Here is a 19,424-nt window from a genome sequence, read left to right on the forward strand (position 1 = left end):
GAAACCTGAAGACAACGCAGACACGGTACAGCAAGCAGAACCCACCACGATCCTACCTCCGGCTGCATTCCTGGCCACCCAGGAGGCGCAGCCACTGCAGGTTCGGGTGCGGGAACAGCAGCGGGTCGACGCTTGGGCCCAGGATCGGCTCCGGGAGCTGGCTGAAGGGTCCAGCCCACAGTATCCGGGACTGGTCCTGCATCAGGGCCTTCTGCTGCATCACGGTCGTCTGTACATCCCGCCAGGGCCACTACGGCTGGAGGTTCTCCGGATGGCCCATGATGCCCCAGCAGCGGGGCACTTTGGACGGTATCGGACCACCCATCTGGTCAGTCGAGAGTTTTGGTGGCCCCGCCTGAAGGCTGACGTGGCTCGCTACGTTGCTGGTTGTGATGTCTGCCGGCGCGCCAAGGGACCTACCGGGCGACCCCCCGGCCTACTTCAGCCATTGCCAGTTCCACCGCGTCCTTGGCACACGGTTTCATTGGACTTTATAGTGGACTTACCCTCGTCTCGTGGCTGTACCTGCCTTCTGGTTTTCTCCGACCATTTCACCAAGATGGTGCACTGCGCTCCCTGTCCATCTGTACCCACAGCCAAGGAAACTGCTCAGCTGTACCTTCAGCATGTCTTCCGCTTGCATGGCCTACCTGAGCGTGTGGTGTCCGACCGGGGCGTTCAGTTCACATCCCGGTTCTGGCGAGCATTACACCAGACCCTCGGGACAGAGGTCTGCCTCTCGTCAGCCTACCACCCACAGACCGATGGCCAGACGGAACGGGCGAACGCGGTGCTGGAGCAGTACCTCCGGTGTTACTGCAGTTACCAGCAGGATGACTGGGTCGACCACCTGGCATTGGCAGAGTTCGCCTATAACAACGCGGTGAATGCGTCCACCCAGCAGACCCCGTTCCAGGCCAGTTATGGTTATCATCCACGGCTGTTTCCAGAGGTGCTGCCGGCGTCCGCAGTCCCGGCGGTGACGGAGTGGCTTCAAGAGCTCCAGTCCCAGCAACAGCTTTTGGTGGAGCAACTGCACCAGGCCAAGGAAGCGTACAAAGCCCAGGCCGACCGCCACCGCCAGGTGGGGCCGGAACTTCGCGTTGGTGACCTGGTTTGGCTCTCCACTCGCCACCTCCACCCCTCTCGACCTTCGCGGAAGTTGGACGCCCGCTTCACCGGCCCGTTCCCTATCGTAGACCAAGTCTCTCCTGTGGCATTTCGTCTCCGGTTACCCGCAACACTGAAGGTTCACCCGGTCTTCCACAGGTCCCTTTTGAGTCCGGTGGCCCCACCCGACGAGTTCCACCCGAACCGTCCCCGACCGCAGCCAGTGTTGGTTCGGGGAGAGCCTGAGTACGAGGTGGAACGCATCCTGGACTCCCGATACCGCAGGGGAAAGCTGCAGTATCTCATTGACTGGAAGGGGTACGGACTGGAGGACCGTTCCTGGGAACCAGCGGCCAACATCCACGCACCTGCCTGCCTCCGAGAGTTCCATGCGACGTACCCCGGCAAGCCGGGTCCGGACCCTCGGTTGAGGGGGGGGCCTGGGAGGGGGGATGGTGTGATGGCCTGGGATTCCGATTCGGAGGATGAAACAGAGGAATCCCAGCCTGCACAAGAGTCCCCGCCTCCAGGGCCGGCTGAACTGGGGCAAGGCCTAGATGCTGAAGAACCTGCACCTGTGGCAGTGCATCAGGAGCTGGCCCCAGGTGAAACCCTTCTGGCCCCAGAGAGGCTTGACGACTCAGTGGCCACAGGTGAGCCTCCTCCAGGGCCCAGTAACCCTTCGACCTCTCCTGATCTGCAGAGGCTTAGGGCAGAGAGGCGAAGGGAACTGGTTGCCCCCAGGAGGAGTGCTCGCCTTAAGGCCAGAGGAGGCGGGGCTCCTGGGGGCCGGGACCGCCCCTGGCCTTAGAAGAGGACAAAAGCCCAGTCAGCCCGGCCCCAGGTTGCGGGAGCAACGTCGTTGTTGGCTTCGGACCTCCCTGTGTTCCTGATTCCTGCTCGGCCTCCTGTTCCTGACTATCCGGTACTCCTGTTCCCGACCATCCGGTGTTCCTGTTCCCTGCACAGCCTCCTGTTCCAGCGTACCTGTTCCCCGCCCGGCTCTCTGCCTCGGACATTGCCCCTCTTCGTGTGGACTCTACTACGCCCAAGGTACCTTACCCCCGGGACCAGCACACACTGCTTCTTCTCATCATATGTGTATGAGGCAGGCCTGGATAGCTATGGATTTTCTGAGATGAGCACAACCCGCTAGCCTACCAGAGGCTTGATGTAAACAGCCATTTTTTGCTTAAATTGAAAGGAACCAAAAATAAGAACTTTACTGACCTCCTTGCATGCCACAATACATTGCTGGTATACTGTGTTCACCAGCTTGGTGGATCACCAGTTATTAAGTCTTGTGTTTGGCATACTGGTTCTGGTAAAATAAAAATATATGAACTAAATTTCCCAACTACAACTAAAGGTAAATGTAAATGTAAAGGGACCCCTGACCGTTGGGTCCAGTCGCGGACAACTCTGGGGTTGTGGCACTCATCTCGCTTTATTGGCCGAGGGAGCCGGCATACAGCTTCTGGGTCATGTGGCCAGCATGACTAAGCCGCTTCTGGCGAACCAGAGCAGCACATGGAAACACCATTTACCTTCCCGCTGGAAGTATTTATCTACTTGCACTTTGACATGCTTTCGAACTGCTAGGTTGGCAGGAGCTGGGACCGAGCAACGGGAGTTCACCCCGTTGCGGGGATTCGAACCACTGACCTTCCTATCAGCAAGCGCAGGCTCTGTGGATTAGACCACAGCGCCACCCACATCCCTAACTCCCAGACTATTTTCAGGTAGGATTCAATCACATTCAGGCAAATTCAGTTTATGCAATTAGTTGATCTGGTGTTCTTGCACAACAAATTCACCGCCCCGCCGTGGCCTTTTTCTATACAGAAAGTGATGGGAAATGAGGACAGTTGTTGCTTGATGGAGCGTTATAAAATTTTTAAAAATGCTGTCTTTAATGCTATAATTCACCTTGTAACCTTGTGAAGGGTGGGTAATAAGATACCAACAACAATAACAACAACAATAACAGCCCTCCCCACAAACAAATCAGAATGAAACCTCGCCAATTAGTCAGTGGTGTCTAACCTGCCAGCAAAGTTTGTGCAGGATGAACATTTAAAATCTGTCAGGTTTTGTTTCTCTCAGTTTCTCATTTGTCCAACCTGAAGTTCAGTTTGCCGCATTTCCACATCGACTTGCAATTTTTGTTTTTAAAAGTCCACATGATAATTAATCAGCATTTTAGTGTGAATTTCCTCCAATATACATATTTCTGTATGCAATTTTGCTTATATTTTTGAAAGATGCTTCCCCCAATATAATGCATGTTAATTTCATCAATATATGCAGTTTTATCCACACTTAACTTCAGTAAATGCATTTTGCACACACTACTTGGCTGCAGAACTACATGGGAAAATTTGGAGAAGTGTGAATTTTAAATGCAAAGTGAATTAAATTTCTGCCCTTTCCTTAATGGATATAATGTTGTACACAGGCCAGAGGATTCAAGATCTGTTTAATTCATGGGGGCCCTGCTTTGTTCTTGAAATGGAAAGATAAAATAAAGAGAGGAAACAATGATTTCTTATGCAGTCTCTAGATAGCCCGATATTTCTCACAGATTTGCCTATTAGGAATGCATTTTTATCTCCTTAGGGTTGTCAGAACCAAAATGTAAAGAACCCTTGAGCTGTGAGAGCTCATCAGAAGTAATAGTGCCTAATCATTTTAGGGTTAAATGAAGATAATCAGACAAAAGGACATTATCCCCCAGGCATACAATGTTACAAAGGCTGGTTGCAATCTGAAAATATGGAATTCAAGTCAATCATGCTTTCTTGATTAACATATGCAGTGAACGTGACCTTGATATACATAGGATAATCCTACAGTCTAGCAATATTGGTGGGCACTAACATTGGTGTAGATTGGCCAGCAAAATTGACAGCAAACTGATAATTCTGTACACAAATTAGGCACTGATGGCAATACTGCAGACACCATACATAGGAACATAGGAAGCTGTCAATCATATCCCTGGTCCATCTAGCTCAGGCATAGGCAAACTCAGCCCTCCAGAAGTTTTGGGACTACAACTCCCATCATCCCTGACCACCGGTCCTGTTAGCTAGGGATGATGGGAGTTGTAGTCCCAAAACATCTGAAGGGCCGAGTTTGCCTATGCCTGATCTTGCTCTCTGACTGCCAGTGGCTCTCCAGGATTTCAGACAGGGAGTGAACCTGGGATCTTCTGCATGCAAGGCAGATGCTGTCTCACTGAGCTACAGCTCTTCCCCTCCTGACTAGCTCCTCAGTCATCCATCAATTTCTATTGCACATGCAAAGAAAAAGAAAATGTTCAGGGAACACCATGCCTGTTACTGATTGTCTGTGTGGTTTAGCGGATGAAGAACAAAGACTCCATCTGCTAGAAATGTGTACATTTCTTGTAAGTTGATTAGTGGTCTTAAAAGAAGAACAAAATAGTTTTCCAAGAGACAAAAAGAGATGTTGATTTAAAGACCTCAATTTAGCACCAGGAGACATGGGAGAAATACATAAGAAGATGGACCTTCCTGAGATATGTAAGAGAGGAATACAAAGGAAGGAGACAAGGTGCAGACAGCTGTATCGTTCTAGTGAACCTTGAAAATGAAAATGCTCAAATACAATATGGGGGGGAGATAGAAAATTAGGAAAGTGACATGGAGATCCAAGAGGTGACAGGGTTCCAGTATTGGTTTTATGGTGGGAATGTGCTAGACAGGTTTGTGATAATTGGACAGGTAGACTATTTGGGAGGATATCTGCCTAGCTGACATCAAAGAGTGAATTAAAAAGTTCTTGTGTTTGGAAAGTCAGTCTTTTCTTCATAGAGCTTGCTTTGGTCAGAAGGAGTGTGTGTGAGAGAGAGGCATTCATGAATAAAAAGAGGAACAAAGGTGACAAGAGGAGGACTGGGAATTAGCTGGGACAGAGGCAGAAACTGATAAAGTGGAAACAAGGGCAAATTTCTCAAGAATGTATTGGGGACAGTTTTACCCCAGAGCTGAAGGCACTCACAAAAAAATCCCCTCAAACGACTGAGTAGCTTAGCTGCCTGCTGAACCTCCAGTTAGCTTATATAATTAAAAAGATAGCAATAACTTTTCTTTAATACAATTTGCCTTTAAAAAACCCCAAACCAAACTAAATTCCACCTCACCCTTTCAGTGAAGTGTGTCGCAAAGTGTCTCAAACCGTTTTGAATTCTGTCATTTCCTCTGTCGCCAACAAATGCTTCTGACCTTTTTAAAAAAGGTATCCTCTGGATTTATTGTACAGGAGGCCTCCCTCTCTTGATATGTTTTGTGTGTTATTTCCTAAAAATTTACATACTGCTTGATTGTAGAAACCAAGCAGTTAACAAAAAGAACAAAACAATGAAATTGTCAGTAAAAGCAATTAAAAGACAACTATGTGAAACATTCAAAAGATAATCAAAATCAACAATAAGCTAAAAACCTGATTGAAGCACATGTCAACATTCTCTATATCGGCAGGTGCTGAAAAGGGCAGAAAAGTCGCTTCACTGTATTTCTGTACTGAATTCTTAAGAGCTTGGCCTATGCAAAATGTTTCCTGTGTATGTGCATGTCTATAAAGATTCCTGCAGTTGATTCCCATGGCTTCAGTGCCTTCTGGATATATTTCTCAAATATCCTACACCATCACAACAATTCTTTCCCAGATTTCTTAGGGATTTTTAATTTGTAACCCTTAGTTACCCACTCCATCTATTTTTCCCTTCCCCAGCATCTCTCTCTGTTTTCCACGCTAACAGGACTGCTGGAATCCCCCTCCTAAATTAAACCAGCCAAGTCACTGGCGTATGCATTGTTCTATTCCCACAGTTTCTGGTAGCTCCCCCAGAAAATGAAGCAGACTCAAAATACAGTGGTGCCTCGCAAGACAAAATTAATTCGTTCTGCAAGTTTTTTCGTCTTGCGAAGCACGGTGTCGGAAAAGTTTTGGAAAAGCTTCAAAAATCATCCAAAACCTCAAAAAAGGCTACCACACCGCGTTCTATAAGTTGCTGCTCGAAGTCAAGTCGCAACTGTATTAACGGTGTTAAGAAAAAGGAAACAAACTTGCAAGACGTTTTCCTCTTGCGAAGCAAGCCCATAGAGAAATTCGTCTTGCGAAGCAGCTCAAAAACCGCAAAACCCTTTCGTCTAGCGAGTTTTTCGTCTTGTGAGGCATTCGTCTTGCGGGGCACCACTGTAATCAGCATATTATATCCTCCAATAATAGGAATAGTAGTGTGTTTCTGTGAGGTATTTAGGCTGTTAAACAAATAATAGCACGTGAAAGAATGCCTTTTATATAGAGGCCAGGTTAAGGTTACCAGATTTTTTTCAATTAATCCAGGGAGACTTTTCAACTTCCTATTTAATAGATGGATTTTGTCAGGGGACTGATTTGTAAATCTGGGGACTGTCCCCAGGAAACGGGGAAGTCTGATAACCTTAGGCCAGGTCCTTTCCATCTAAGCAGTTTTGGGTGCTTATATTTTGTGTTGCTTTCCTCAGAAGGCTACATCAATTTTTTTATTGCCAGCATAATGTGCCTCTCTTCTTCCTTTAGCAATTAATATCAACATGGTGGCAGTTGTTTACAAGAGCACTGGAATATCTGTGGCAGCAGCTTCTGAAAGCCAGAGAGCAACAAGAACATCAGGCGCAAATATGGTTTTATAAATTTTGTCACTATAGTGTGTGTGTGCACCTGCTTGCTATTTCTGAGTTCTTCTAAATAGATGTACATACTTCTCATTTTATTTTATTGTGTCTGTTAGCACTAATATTCCATAACCTTTCATTAACACCCACGTTTAAAACATCTGCATTGGCACTATTGCATGCAACTGATATTGTGAAAGGGGTTAGACCAGGAAATGGGCCATCATAATGTCATCAAAACAGAAGCCTCTCATAGACCCAATCAGATGCTTGAGGGGCAGGAACAGGGAAGATTATTTTAGCAGCAGCAGCAGCAGCAGTCATCCTCATCACAGTATCTCATTCAGTAGTAGTAGTACTAATTTGTTGTTGTTGCTCCTGCTGTTGTTGTTACTATTTTGCTATCTATGATGATGATGCCACTTTGAAAACAGGATGCTAGATTAGATGGGCCATTGTTCTGATCCAGCAGGCTATTCTTATGCTGTTTTTGTTGTCCTCCTTGGCTCAATAACCGATAACAAATCATTTCCTGAATGCTCTTTTTCATATTTCACATGCAATGTAAAACAAATGCATCTCAGGTTAGCAAAGTTTAATCCTTTGTCCAAAGTCTAATGGGCCTCCACATCTGAAGCTCTGTGACCCTAACGTTCATTTGCTCTTGTCATCAAAATGTCATCAAAATGTATTACTCTCACGTATCAAGCAGCATTAGTCAGGAGCTGGTGGTTGCACTGATGTGCTCTTAAGTCTCAGAAAGCTTTCCACAGAATCCAAGGAATAAGGTAGCATCAGTTTACAGAAGAACGTTCTTATGGCACCAGTCCAAAGCTGTGTTATTGGTCAATGAAGCTTATACTTTACATTCATGGCCAAGTCTGTCATGCTTGACATGTTGCGTCAGCTGCTTCTTTAAAAAAAGGGGGAGAAAGATGCTGTTGATACAGCTGTGATACAGCCCTTCCATTTCCCTCTATTCCAAACAGATATTTAACTAGACAGAAACTGCACAACTCTTAAATATGTTTATCGCCTAGCAAACGTTCTGAAAGAGGCAGAAGTTTAAGATTATGGCTCAGTTTCCCATTTCCCCTCCTGCATCATTCATTGGGGGGGAAACATAGCTCAGCTGTGGAGTATCTGTTATGCATGAAGTTCCCAGAGGTAGACCTACCTGAAACTTGGGACTTGGTGCATGCAGAGTAGGCACTGACCTAGGTTTCAGTGAATGCTGTTGACTCTCAACATGCCTTTGAATGCCCCATTTTGGCCCCAGCATACACAGAACCCCACATAGGGGGCAGCAATGGCAGCTAAGCTTTCCACCAGACCAGGGGACCTCTAGCACCAAATATGTTGTCCCACCAGCAGAACTTCCCCTTCTCTGGCAAGGTGGCAATTCCACCACATTCTGTGGCTCCTTAGCCACCCTCCTGGGAAGCTCTCTGAAATCAGATTCCTGATCCCACTAAATTCATAGGGTGAGATCCAACTGTGGCAGCCCACTTGCATAACACTTGTGTAATAAGTCCCAGAACCCCCTGCAGCAGCTGTTGGGGCTGCAGGGGAGAAGAAGGAGAAGTCCCATTGAACAAGTGGACACCTGCTTAAGCCACGTTGCACCTCACCCATGTTGTTGTTTAGTCGTTAAGTCGTGTCCGACTCTTCGTGACCCCATGGACCAGAGCACGCCAGGCACTCCTGTCTTCCACTGCCTCCCGCAATTTGGTCAGACTCATGTTTGCAGCTTCGAGAACACTGTCCAACCATCTCGTCCTCTGTCATCCCCTTCTCCTTGTGCCCTCAATTTTCCCCAACATCAGGGTCTTTTCCTCACCCATAGGATTTCTCATTTTTAAAAAACCTGTTGGATTATGCTTACACGATCTGTCTGAATGTAAATGTATAAGTCAAAGCAAAATGCTCATCACCTCTTCATTTCCCATGATTTCTGAGACGTCTGGCATGATTGCAGTGGAAGAGCAAGTAGTTCTTCCACAACAAGGGGTTGTTGCTTTGCAGTTGTTAAGCTTGTAAGGACACAGTGATAACAGCAAGAGCCTTTATTGAACTAACAGAACTGGGCAACTGCTTATATACATTTCTGAAGGCCTGGGCCACTCCCACTCTCAACGTGATTGGCTGTCTAAACTTCCTAGCTGCAAATCATAACTCAGGGTTTAAGGGCCAATGGCAGAGGCCTAAATCCTGAAATGTTCTGTGATTGGATAACATGTATCGAATCAGAACACAGGGGCTCAGGAGCCTTAGTCCAGACTCAAGCTCAGGCAAACACACACCACTGAATACATAACAGTCTGGATTACCTAGGTACCTCTTTCTTGCAATTTAGCAGTCATGACCACAATGTGAGGGATTAGTAGACTGGTGTCCCCTAAAGATTCAGCTGTGGAATCATTAAAGATCTGGATAGTGGCTTCTGGAGGCATTGGCTGAAACGAGACCTCACTTTATTCTGTCCACTGAATATTTTGTATTTTGTTCAGTGCTATTTTTCTAGAAAAAGAGGTGCCGGAACTCACCATGAACACCTTCCTTGTTCTCTTATAATGACAATAGTGTGCATCTGATAGGTGCTGGAACTAAGTTCTAGTAAGTTCCTGCTGGGAAAAAAGCCCTGCCTGTGTTACATATTGACTGCTGCTTGGCTCATGCATCAGTTCCATAGTATTTTGGACTTAGATTGCCTTAAATCCATGTACTTCCATTTACCTCGGTTGCAGATCATGTTGACAGTCTAACCATAAGGGTGGAACTAGTCAATTATTATAAACCTCCTGTTCTAAAATAGCAACAATGAGCCTCCCGTAACCTCCTGCCAGGCAAATGGAGTTTTTATTATTCTGATAGTGATAACCACACAACTTTCTCAGCAATTCCAAGAATAACAAAATAACAACAAATGCATGATGCTGTCTCTGAGGTACTTTTAACCTTAATAAGAGCTCCATTAATTTTTCATATTATTGATAAAGCAAATGAAGAAAAGCCTATTTTCACATGAGCTACACATAAAAAGTCAGCAGATATCAAATTGAAGTAATTTAATCTTGTTTCTGGAGAATGCAATTAAAATAATGCAAATTAGGTTCATGCATAAGTAGGTATGATCAACACAAACATCAACCTCTGTATTGATATTAATATTGACATGCATTTTAATAACCTCTTAGGGGGTTAATTTAATGCCACTATAAAATATTGGTGTTTAACAACATAAAAGCACACAGTGTTACCTCTGGGAGAGACCTCATTCATGAAAATGGTGAAGCCAGTTTCAGACTACTAAAAGAAAGGATAACCTCACATATTCTGTTGTTCAGGAGCATCAGTATCTGTAAATGTAATATGGAATGGAAGTTGGGGGACTCTGTACAGCTATAGATTCACTAGTAAAACTACCCAGGCTTAGCAGTGAATTTTCCCTCTCCTACCGGCTGACTAGCAATTGCCCCGAGATAAGTGTTCATGTGACAAAGAACATCATAACCATGTGCACCATGTTTCCATTCCCTTCCCTCCCAAGAGAGACTAGTGTGGCAACAATTTAGGGCAGCACTATGGTAGCTCAATATATGGGAAATTCTTAATCTCCTCAATAGCCACAAGCACTTGAAAAGAGGAAGGGAGAAAAAGAGGAGTGGGGTGCAGCCTTTATAATGCTAACAAAGGCCTTCTAGCCTTAACACTCTAGTGAGAACCATTATGTGCAACCTTGGTAATAATAATAATAATAATAATAATAATAATAATAATAATAATAAATAATAATAATAATAATAATAATAATAATAATTTTACATGCCACCCATCTGACTGGGTTGCCCCAGCCACTATGGGCAGCTTCCAACAATTTAGAAAACCAAGGTAAAACATCAAACATAAAAACTTCCCTACACAGGGCTGCCTTCAGATGTCTTCTAAAAGTCAGGTAGCTTATTTCCTTGATATTTGAAGGGAAGGTGTTCCACAAGGCAGGAGCGAATACCAAGAAGGCTGGCCCTCTGCCTGGTTCCCTAGAACCTCACTTCTTCCTATCAGACTTCCTATCAGTCCCCCCCCCCCGCCCCACTGTACCTCTCAGTGCTGTTCTGTACATCCTGGAAAACCATACACTTTGCCTGCAGGAGGTCCCAGATCTAATCCCCAGCATCTCCAGCTCTAGGAATGTCTCCTGTCTGAAAACCTAGTGAGCGTCTGCCAATCAATGCAGACGATGCTGAGCTAGATGGAGAAATTGTCCAAACTCAGTATAAGGCAGGTTCTCTAAGCACTGCAAAGATCCCTGTCCACTGTCTTTTGCACTGGACTTGCGGCAATCAACAAAGCAAAAAGGTCCTAAATGCATGTTCTGCTTTTCCCAAGACATACTGAGTTCTATGTTCGATAGTTTGTTCCCTCATGTCACATGTCCAAATGAAAGTACTTCTACCTGGCTCAGATCAGTTGCATGAGGTTGATTTGAGAATCAACTGTTATGGATTTCTGAGAAATATAAACACTTAGTTTGACATTTGTATCTCAAAGAGGTTTCCCTAAGCAGTAGCTCATCCGCTGGTCAAATCTAGACCTACTTAATTTAGTAAAGAGAAGGAGCCACATGTAGCACTTTCGTGGGATATGAAGTTACCCTGTGCTTGGCTAATTTGTTGGGATAGCTTCATATATTCAAAATTACTGTGGATGTTAGCTTTTAGCATGCTAGGCAGTGCCTTTGAGATTCCATCTTCAGCAGCAATGTGATGATTGGCTCAATTTGTACGGGGAGTAATGTTTGAGCAAAACCTAATCTATTTTTCCTGCCAGTCACCAGAGTAAACAATCTACTCTTTGGAAAGCATGTACATCACTTGAAACTATATGCACTTTAAAAGCACAGTATTTGTAGCTGGAGCAGTAGCATAAAGTTGTTTGCCTCTGATCCAATTGGCACCAGCAATAAAGTGGATTTTAGTACATCTCTGGCAAACCCTTGGTAGCACATCTGGGAAGTGTGGACATTGCTCATTAGAAGAGTTTTTCCACCTAATAACATGCCAGAATCATGACAAAAATACTTATACTTTATGTCAATCATTTTTCTTTGCCAGTTTAAACATATACCCTTCTGGGAATAATTCTGATCCATTTATGGACCTGAAATTGAATGAATGGACAGAAGTAAAAGCACTTAGATGAAACTCTAGAATTGTGGGGTGAGAATGAAAAGACTTTCTGTATATGCTTCAGTTGTTGGAAAACTCAGAGTCAGATGACAGCTTGGGTGAGACCAGGCATTCTGACCCTTCAATCCCAGTGGGGTATTCCCTGTCCATCATACTCACAATCTGTTTGTTTATTTCCACAAAACCACTCAAAGTGGCTCACAACATCTAAAACAATATTAAATATCTATCTAGATCTAGATCTATAATCTATATCTATATCATCACAATGTCAATAAAGACAGAGATTAAATCCATCCATTATATAAAATATTATATAAAGCAATACAAATAAGCTAACCTAGCGTAACTATTTTAGACTAAAGACAGAAATGACCAAGTCCTGGCTGAGAAAGATTTCACAAGGGGTTAAAATGTTGGTGACTAATTGTCTGTAAAGAAGATAGTTGGTTCAATGTTGTGTTTTATGAATTAAATTAGTTGTCAAAGACAGATGTTTGATATGGGGAAAAATGCCTCCTACCCCAAGTTGTAGTGATGGCCACCAACTTGAATGGCTTTGAATGGGTTAGGCCAGTGTTTCCCAACCGGTGTTCCGCGGCACACTAGTGTGCCGTGGAACTTTGCCTTGTGTTCCGTGGAGGCGGGCGAGGCGGGCGAGTCGGGCGGTGAGAGGCGGGGCGGCGGTGGCGAGCACACGCGGGGCGGCAAGCGAGCGAGCTCCCACATCCCATCGCCGCTCGCTACTGGGCCTGCGCATCCGCTCGCTACTGGGCCTGCCCCAGGAGGTGGGGTTGCGGGCATCACGCCCTTCCCCATGTGAGCGGGGAATCCCATCCGCCCCCACGTGAGCGGGGAATCCCATCTCAGCCCCCGCGAGAGCAGGGGAATCCCATCCGGCCACGCCTCCTGGCCAGCCAATCGGCTGGCTGGAGGGGGCGTGGCTTGCCCTTTTTAGGGCCGGAGCGGAGGGGGCTCGCCCTCTCTTCTCCGGCTAGCCCCATCGCCGCTCGCTACATCCTATCACCGCTCGCTACTGGGCCTGCGCATGCTCGGCGAGCACACGCGGGGTGGCGAGCGAGCGAGCTCCCACATCCGACGGCACCAAGCAGGGGCCCTTGGCCGTGCCGGTGCCCACCGTGCCCGCCTCCGCCCAGGAGGGCGGCAAGCAGCCACCGCCACCACCACCCCCGCCGCTGCCCGGCAACCGCGCCGCCGCCCCCGGCTCCCCGCGGCGGGTGATCGTGCAGGCTTCGACGGGCGAGCTGCGAGCTCGGCGGGCAGCGCCTCCGTCCGCAGCGCCCGCCTCGCGGCTCTCATTCCCTGCCCCTGCCAAAGCTCACTCAGCCAAGCCGCGCTCTCCTTCCTGCCTCGCTTTGCTGCCTCCTCCCCCCCCCCACCCCCAAAGCTTGGAGGTTCCCCGGCAAGGGGGAGGAAAAAAAATTGAAAACTTTCACTTTCGTGCGTCCCTCCCGGCGTGACGCTGCGCGCTGACGTCACGGGGCTGTAATGGTGGTGTGCCGCGAGATTTTTTTCATCAAACAAGTGTGCCTTTGCCCAAAAAAGGTTGGGAAACACTGGGTTAGGCCATCAGTGTCTACTTGTGCTGGGCCTGGGGGTAACCCATGCAACGCGGTCCAGGACCAGTCCAGAATCCAAAGGTTCCACTAGGAGACAGTCCGACAGGGCCAAGGCAGGACACAAGGCAGGAAACCAGGCAAAGACAGGTACAGGATCTCAGGAAGGATCTAGCATACAGCAATGTTGCTCCCACAACCTGGGGCGGGGCCCAACAGCCTTTTATCTTTGTCGGGGTAGTGGCCGGTCCTGATCCCCCGGTGACTCACCACCCTGTTTTGCCCGAAGGCGAGCACTCCTCCTGCGAGTACTCAGGTCTCTCCTTCTCTCTGCAGCTTGGGAGACGTCGGTGGGTTACTAGACCCAGGGGCTGCCTCAGCCTCCCCGACCAAACCGGTAGTGGAGCATCTGTAAGCGATGGCCCAGCTGAAGGCAATGAGGTAATCCCCGCATCTGGAGCCAGGGCAGGCTCAGGCCCCTGACTCAGCTCAGCTGGTGTTTGTTGCAGGGGAACCTGTGCAGACTGGGACTCTTCAGGATCAAGCCCCAGACTTGGTTCAGGTGATGCCTGAGGCAAAGGATCTGGTGCAGACTGAGTCTCCTCTGGTTCCGAGTCCGAGCCCAAGTCCCAGGCCATCACACTACTATTCATGATAGCTATGTACAATTGTCAATCATAGAATCAAAGAGTTGGAAGAGACCACACGGTTCATCTAGTCCAACCCTCTGCAATGCAGGAATCTTTTGCCCGACATAGAACTCAAACCCATGACCTTCAGATTAAGGGTCTCGTGCTCTACCGAGCAGGAGAGGACAATTACACTCTTCTTCTGCTTGTGGACTTCCTACTGGCATGTGGTTGGCCACTGTAAGAACAAAAAGCTGGTCTAGATGGGTCTTTGGTCTGATCCACAGGGCTGGTCTTATGATTTAAGAAGGTATTTTCCAATGTTATTCAAATATTAAAATTCTGTCATTGGTATAATTTATAATGTAAAGGATAGGTTTTTACTGAGACACACTATCAAATGTTGAGCAATTCTGCTCTTCTATGTGAATATGTAAAAACTTGTTTCTCTTTCCATTAGCACTGGATTGAAGGGGATCTGCTGAATACAGTAGGTATTATTTATGCTTTTATTTTAAACATGATTCATAAATTATTCATTTTTACTCATACCAAACATGCCCATTATAGCATGGATATTGTCTTACCAATTTACTGTAACTAAGTATGCATCTTGGCGCTTGAGAAAGAAAGGCTGGTTTTTGACCTAAGAGACAATAATGGAACTTTTTCAAGCTAGTGTTAATGCAGCTGCCATGTCGTGAAAATCCATGTGAAATACTGAACATAAAGAAAAAATGTATGTTCAGTATAATGTGACAGTAGGTTCAAATGTTCTTTAAATAAACAAAGTCACAGGCCCACATTACTCAGTAATGACCAGAAACATTCCAAATTTGAAATGGAAGGTTGTGCCAACCGGCAGATGTGAGTTGGGTACTTTTATACCTGAGGATGGGAAGAGCTCAAACAGGTTTCAGGGTGAGCGACTAACCTCATCCTAAGCAGACCTCTGTTTTTATGTGGAATATGAAGCAGAAAGAAAAGTATTTCAGGGCAAATATATCTGGGGGCTTCACTAGCTAGCCTTTCCCCACTCCATAGAGGGCAAAAAAAATGAACCAAAAGGAAACAAAGTGTGCTTGTTTATTAATGCTAAGAGTTGCTGCAATTAATAATAATAATAATAATAATAATAATAATAATAATAATAATAATAATATATTTTCCTCACCTCAGTTTCAGAATTTTCTTCTACTGGGCAAAGAGCATAGAAGAAGTGACTAGGAAAGAATCAGGCCCCTACTCCCATTCTGGTGCAAAAACAGGCCTTTTAACCACATGCCCATCATTGTTAACGCAATGTCTAAATTTTAAATGCCCCTTTAAAATGTATTGAAATGCAGAAACTGCTGGTGCTGGCCCTCCAAAAGTGTGGGGCGTAGGGTAGTCATTCTTATTGGCACCCCAAGGGACAGAAGGGTGCATAGGGACTACTAGGGACATAAGTGTGGCTAAATTTGATGAAGTGTTCAGTTTCTGCATATCTGGTTGGTAAAACACAATTAAGAGATTATTAAATCAAGTTTAATAATCACAGGGTATATTCTTCAGGCAAACAAAATCTTGGTGAAGTTAAGCAGCCCTGGGTTTGATTGGTGCCTGGATGCATATATGTCAGAAAATAAAAGAAATGAAAACAAAAACGTTGGAGAACTTGCCTTGGGCCCATGGATATGGATGTAATACAGAGCTCGCCCTAACATTTTGCTGCCTGAGACAAATCAAGAAATGGTGGCCCCACAAGTAAAGGTGCATAATACCCAGGGCTGGCCAATTCCTTTTTGCAACTGAAGCAGAAAATCCCACAAGCACTTCTTCCTCAAATAAAAATGAAATGGAATAAAGAACCGTTTGCTGCCCTTTCCGTCTGACAATCAAAATCACCTGTGTGAAGCAGCTGGTTTACTCCGCCAAATGGTAGGGCCAGCTATCTCACAGGAAGAAAAAGAAATCTCAGGTGTAAACCCACCTGCCCCAGTTGGGAAAGATTGAGGGCACAAGGAGAAGGGGACGACAGAGGATGAGATGGTTGAACAGTGTTCTCGAAGCTACCAGCATGAGTTTGACCAAACTGCGGGAGGCAGTGGAAGACAGGAGTGTCTGGCATGCTCTGGTCCATGGGGTCACGAAGAATTGGACACGACTAAACAACAACAACAACAACAGCAAGGTGCCACAAAGGAAGTCACTCCTCCTCAGCCTAATTTAGAGAAGTACCTTGTGCTGGGAGCATAGTAATCTTACGAATCTACCCTTGATACTGTTTCATGCCACCATATTATAGGTATGTGTGTGTTGAAAACTATTTTCTCATACCCCAGCTCAGCCATGTAATGTAATACCTTCTACATTAACATTCCATTATGCTGAACGACATCTTACAGTCTCGGCTCTGGCAGACTAAGGGAAAGATGGTCCACTGGAAACTCAAGCTAGCTAGTGGACTTTAGCAGCAGAACACTGGATCTCAGCCAGTTTCCTTGTCTCTCGTCAATATTTCGTAATTTACTCTTCATATACGGTATCTATTTTATGGCGAGTCCTTGACAAACATTGCATATCATCACAACAGATTAGCATAAATAAATTGTACCCTGAAAGCTACTGAAGACCTACTTGGAAGACCTTATTCACTGGCATGTAATGCTGACTATCTGAAGAATGACTTATTATATCCTTGTCAAATTTTAAGCATCATGCTGTTAAAAATATTAGTCACACAGAGTGCTATTTAAATGCAACGGAGCAGCAAAACTCCCTTGTCTATACAAACGTGGATAACCTGATAACGTGATACTTAATACTATGTATCAGTTGGCGTATGACAGCCAGTGGAAAACCCAGAGATATGTAAGTGCAGTAAAGGTTACCTCAGAGGCTGTCAATACCCTGCCAATAGATAGACTAGGCTTGTCATTTAAGCCAGCTGAGCTGTGCCTCGCCTCTCCCTCCCCCCAGTTTTGATGTTCCCCAAGGGGCAACACTTTGGAGAACAATCCATTTAAGTCAAACAGTTATCGTGTAAAAGTGAGGATGAGCAGGAGGGAGAGGGAACATCCAAGGGGAAGCGAGTTAAGATCTAGACCCTGAGGTTCAGGAGGGTTAAAACTACTGAACCAAAGAAATTCTAAAAAGGCACATTTTTCACTTAGGGGAAGAGAAAAAAAATAAAGATTAGAAACCGCCTTGCATGAGCCCAACTGTGATTTAAAAAATATGCCTTTTATAGTTAAGGCAAGGTTTTTTCCCCTCGCTTTTTGTTCTTTGACTTTTCCTCGCAGAGAAAGAGGCTATCTTCACTTAATCAGCACGCCAAAAAAAAGAGTAGCTGAAGCAGCAGCAGCAGCATCATGTGGGTGAAGGTCAGGCCAATTTTCACCCATGTGATGGCTGCTTTATCACTCATTGAACAAAGATTAAGGCCTTTCTTTTCTTTATCCTTTTGTGCTTCCCCCCTATTACTTTTACAGATCTGAACAATCCTAGACATTTCATCCAAAAGTTCTTTTTCTGCTACATTTTGCTCGGATGCTCTGAATTCCAACCTACGCCAGAATGCTGTAACAACACGAAGGAGGATATGAAATAATCTTAACAGGGGTGGGGAAAATGTTACGCAGAAAGGAAATATACTACAGACCAGGATGAAAACACTCTACTTTGGGTTCTGAAGAAGCCATCCACATACAACATCCATAAATAGCCCAAAATGAAGATGGTCTCATAATGAACAGGATACATGTTTAGATATATAATGTCCAATGGATCTCTGGGGCATTACTGTTGGCGAAGTGTTGATTTCATTAAACTGAATTCATTGCTTAAATGATTGCCTTACACAGAAATCCTTGGGAATTGTCAGGAGACAACCAAGTATACTACATTGAACTTCATGGAGAAAAGGTAGGATATAAATTTAAGTTAGTAATGAATGAATGATTCCTGGTCCATCCTTTTGGAGTGGGTTAAGATGTTGCAAAGGTGTCCTTTCATTAGGGTTCACTCAGGGGTTTCTGCTGTTACGGAGGTCCCTACTGTGCCCATTGAAAGTGGTGGTGGTGTTCTTATTGGTGGTAGTCATTATGGACTCCTTAAACTGGCCATTATGGGGTGGGCACAGACCAGGAGTGGTGATGGACTCATGTTAACCCATTAATGGGAAAGGAGCCAATTTAGGCCCCTGCGTTCTATCAGCCTGGAGCTGACACAACAGGAAAACTTTCTCTGCCCCAGCCTTCTGTCTTGATCACCAGGAACCAGGCACGTAAACTCTAGGGGGCCAAAGGTACCTTGGCCCACTCAATGTTTGTTTAAGGGTACTGAGCCCCCTCAATCTTGGGGAAAACATGGCACCTATGCTAGGAGCTGCTCTGTGCCTCCCCAGTCCCAGTTAGGATTGCTCTGATACAATAATCAGAGACTGACTTATGACATGCTCCCCATGGGAAGATAAAAAATTAAAAGGTTGTATTGTGTACTTCAGTGATAGGAAATTGGCTAGGGACCAGAATCACAGATCTTGTAATATTACCTTGTGTGACAATGATTTTAATAGCCCCTGCTATGCCTATCATCAGGCAAGGGCCCAGTTCTCCTGGTACCAGTGAAGAGAATAGGGTGAAGAGAATGGAACTGCAATTTTTGCACTTGACCCTACAATCTGGACCAGCCCAAGGCATTTCCCTGCCTGTGGAAAAAATGAGATAGCATGCAGAAGCTAACAAGACTGTCAGTTGAATCTTATTTCAATACTAATAATTGGACAAAGCTTCCCACCTCACCTGAATGCAGCAAGCTAGTTTACAGGGCACAGGGCAGGCTGTGTGGCCCCTTCAGCCCCCAACTCCTGTCAGTATTTTCATCCCTCCCATTGCAAAGATCACCAGATCATGTTTGTTTTACTTTCTGTCTCAGAGAAAAGAGGGGGCGGAAACCACTCTTCCAGACTTCTGTCCCTAGCATTGTGGTTTCCCCCCTTTGATCTGTCTAGAGACTAGATGGCAGTATGAGAGAGCTGACTCTCTTGTATGTGTTTGTTATGTTCTTTTATTTGTTTAATCAGTAGAAATAAAATTAAGTATGCAACAAAACCTCCACAGTTTTGTTTCCAGTTGCAGGTAGGTAGCCGTGTTGATCTGCCATAGCTGAAACAAAATTTAAAAAGGCGAAACAAAATAATAATAAAAAATTCCTTCCCGTAGCACTTTAGAGACCAACTAAGTTTGTTATTGG

General features: G+C 45.5%; 1 long non-coding RNA gene across 1 annotated transcript in view; it reads right to left on the reverse strand.

Moving 5' to 3' along the window:
* Positions 1–6,171: 6,171 nt before the first annotated feature.
* Positions 6,172–19,424, reverse strand: part of LOC310707500 — a 123,658-nt gene continuing 110,405 nt past the window's right edge. Inside the window, exon 3 of the long non-coding RNA XR_014526517.1 lies at positions 6,172–6,220. This is a non-coding gene — a long non-coding RNA (uncharacterized lncRNA). The remainder of the gene's footprint in view (positions 6,221–19,424) is intronic.

This window comes from Podarcis liolepis, assembly GCF_965112155.1.
Source record: "Podarcis liolepis genome assembly, chromosome: 5".
Classification (NCBI taxonomy): Eukaryota; Metazoa; Chordata; class Lepidosauria; order Squamata; family Lacertidae; genus Podarcis; species Podarcis liolepis.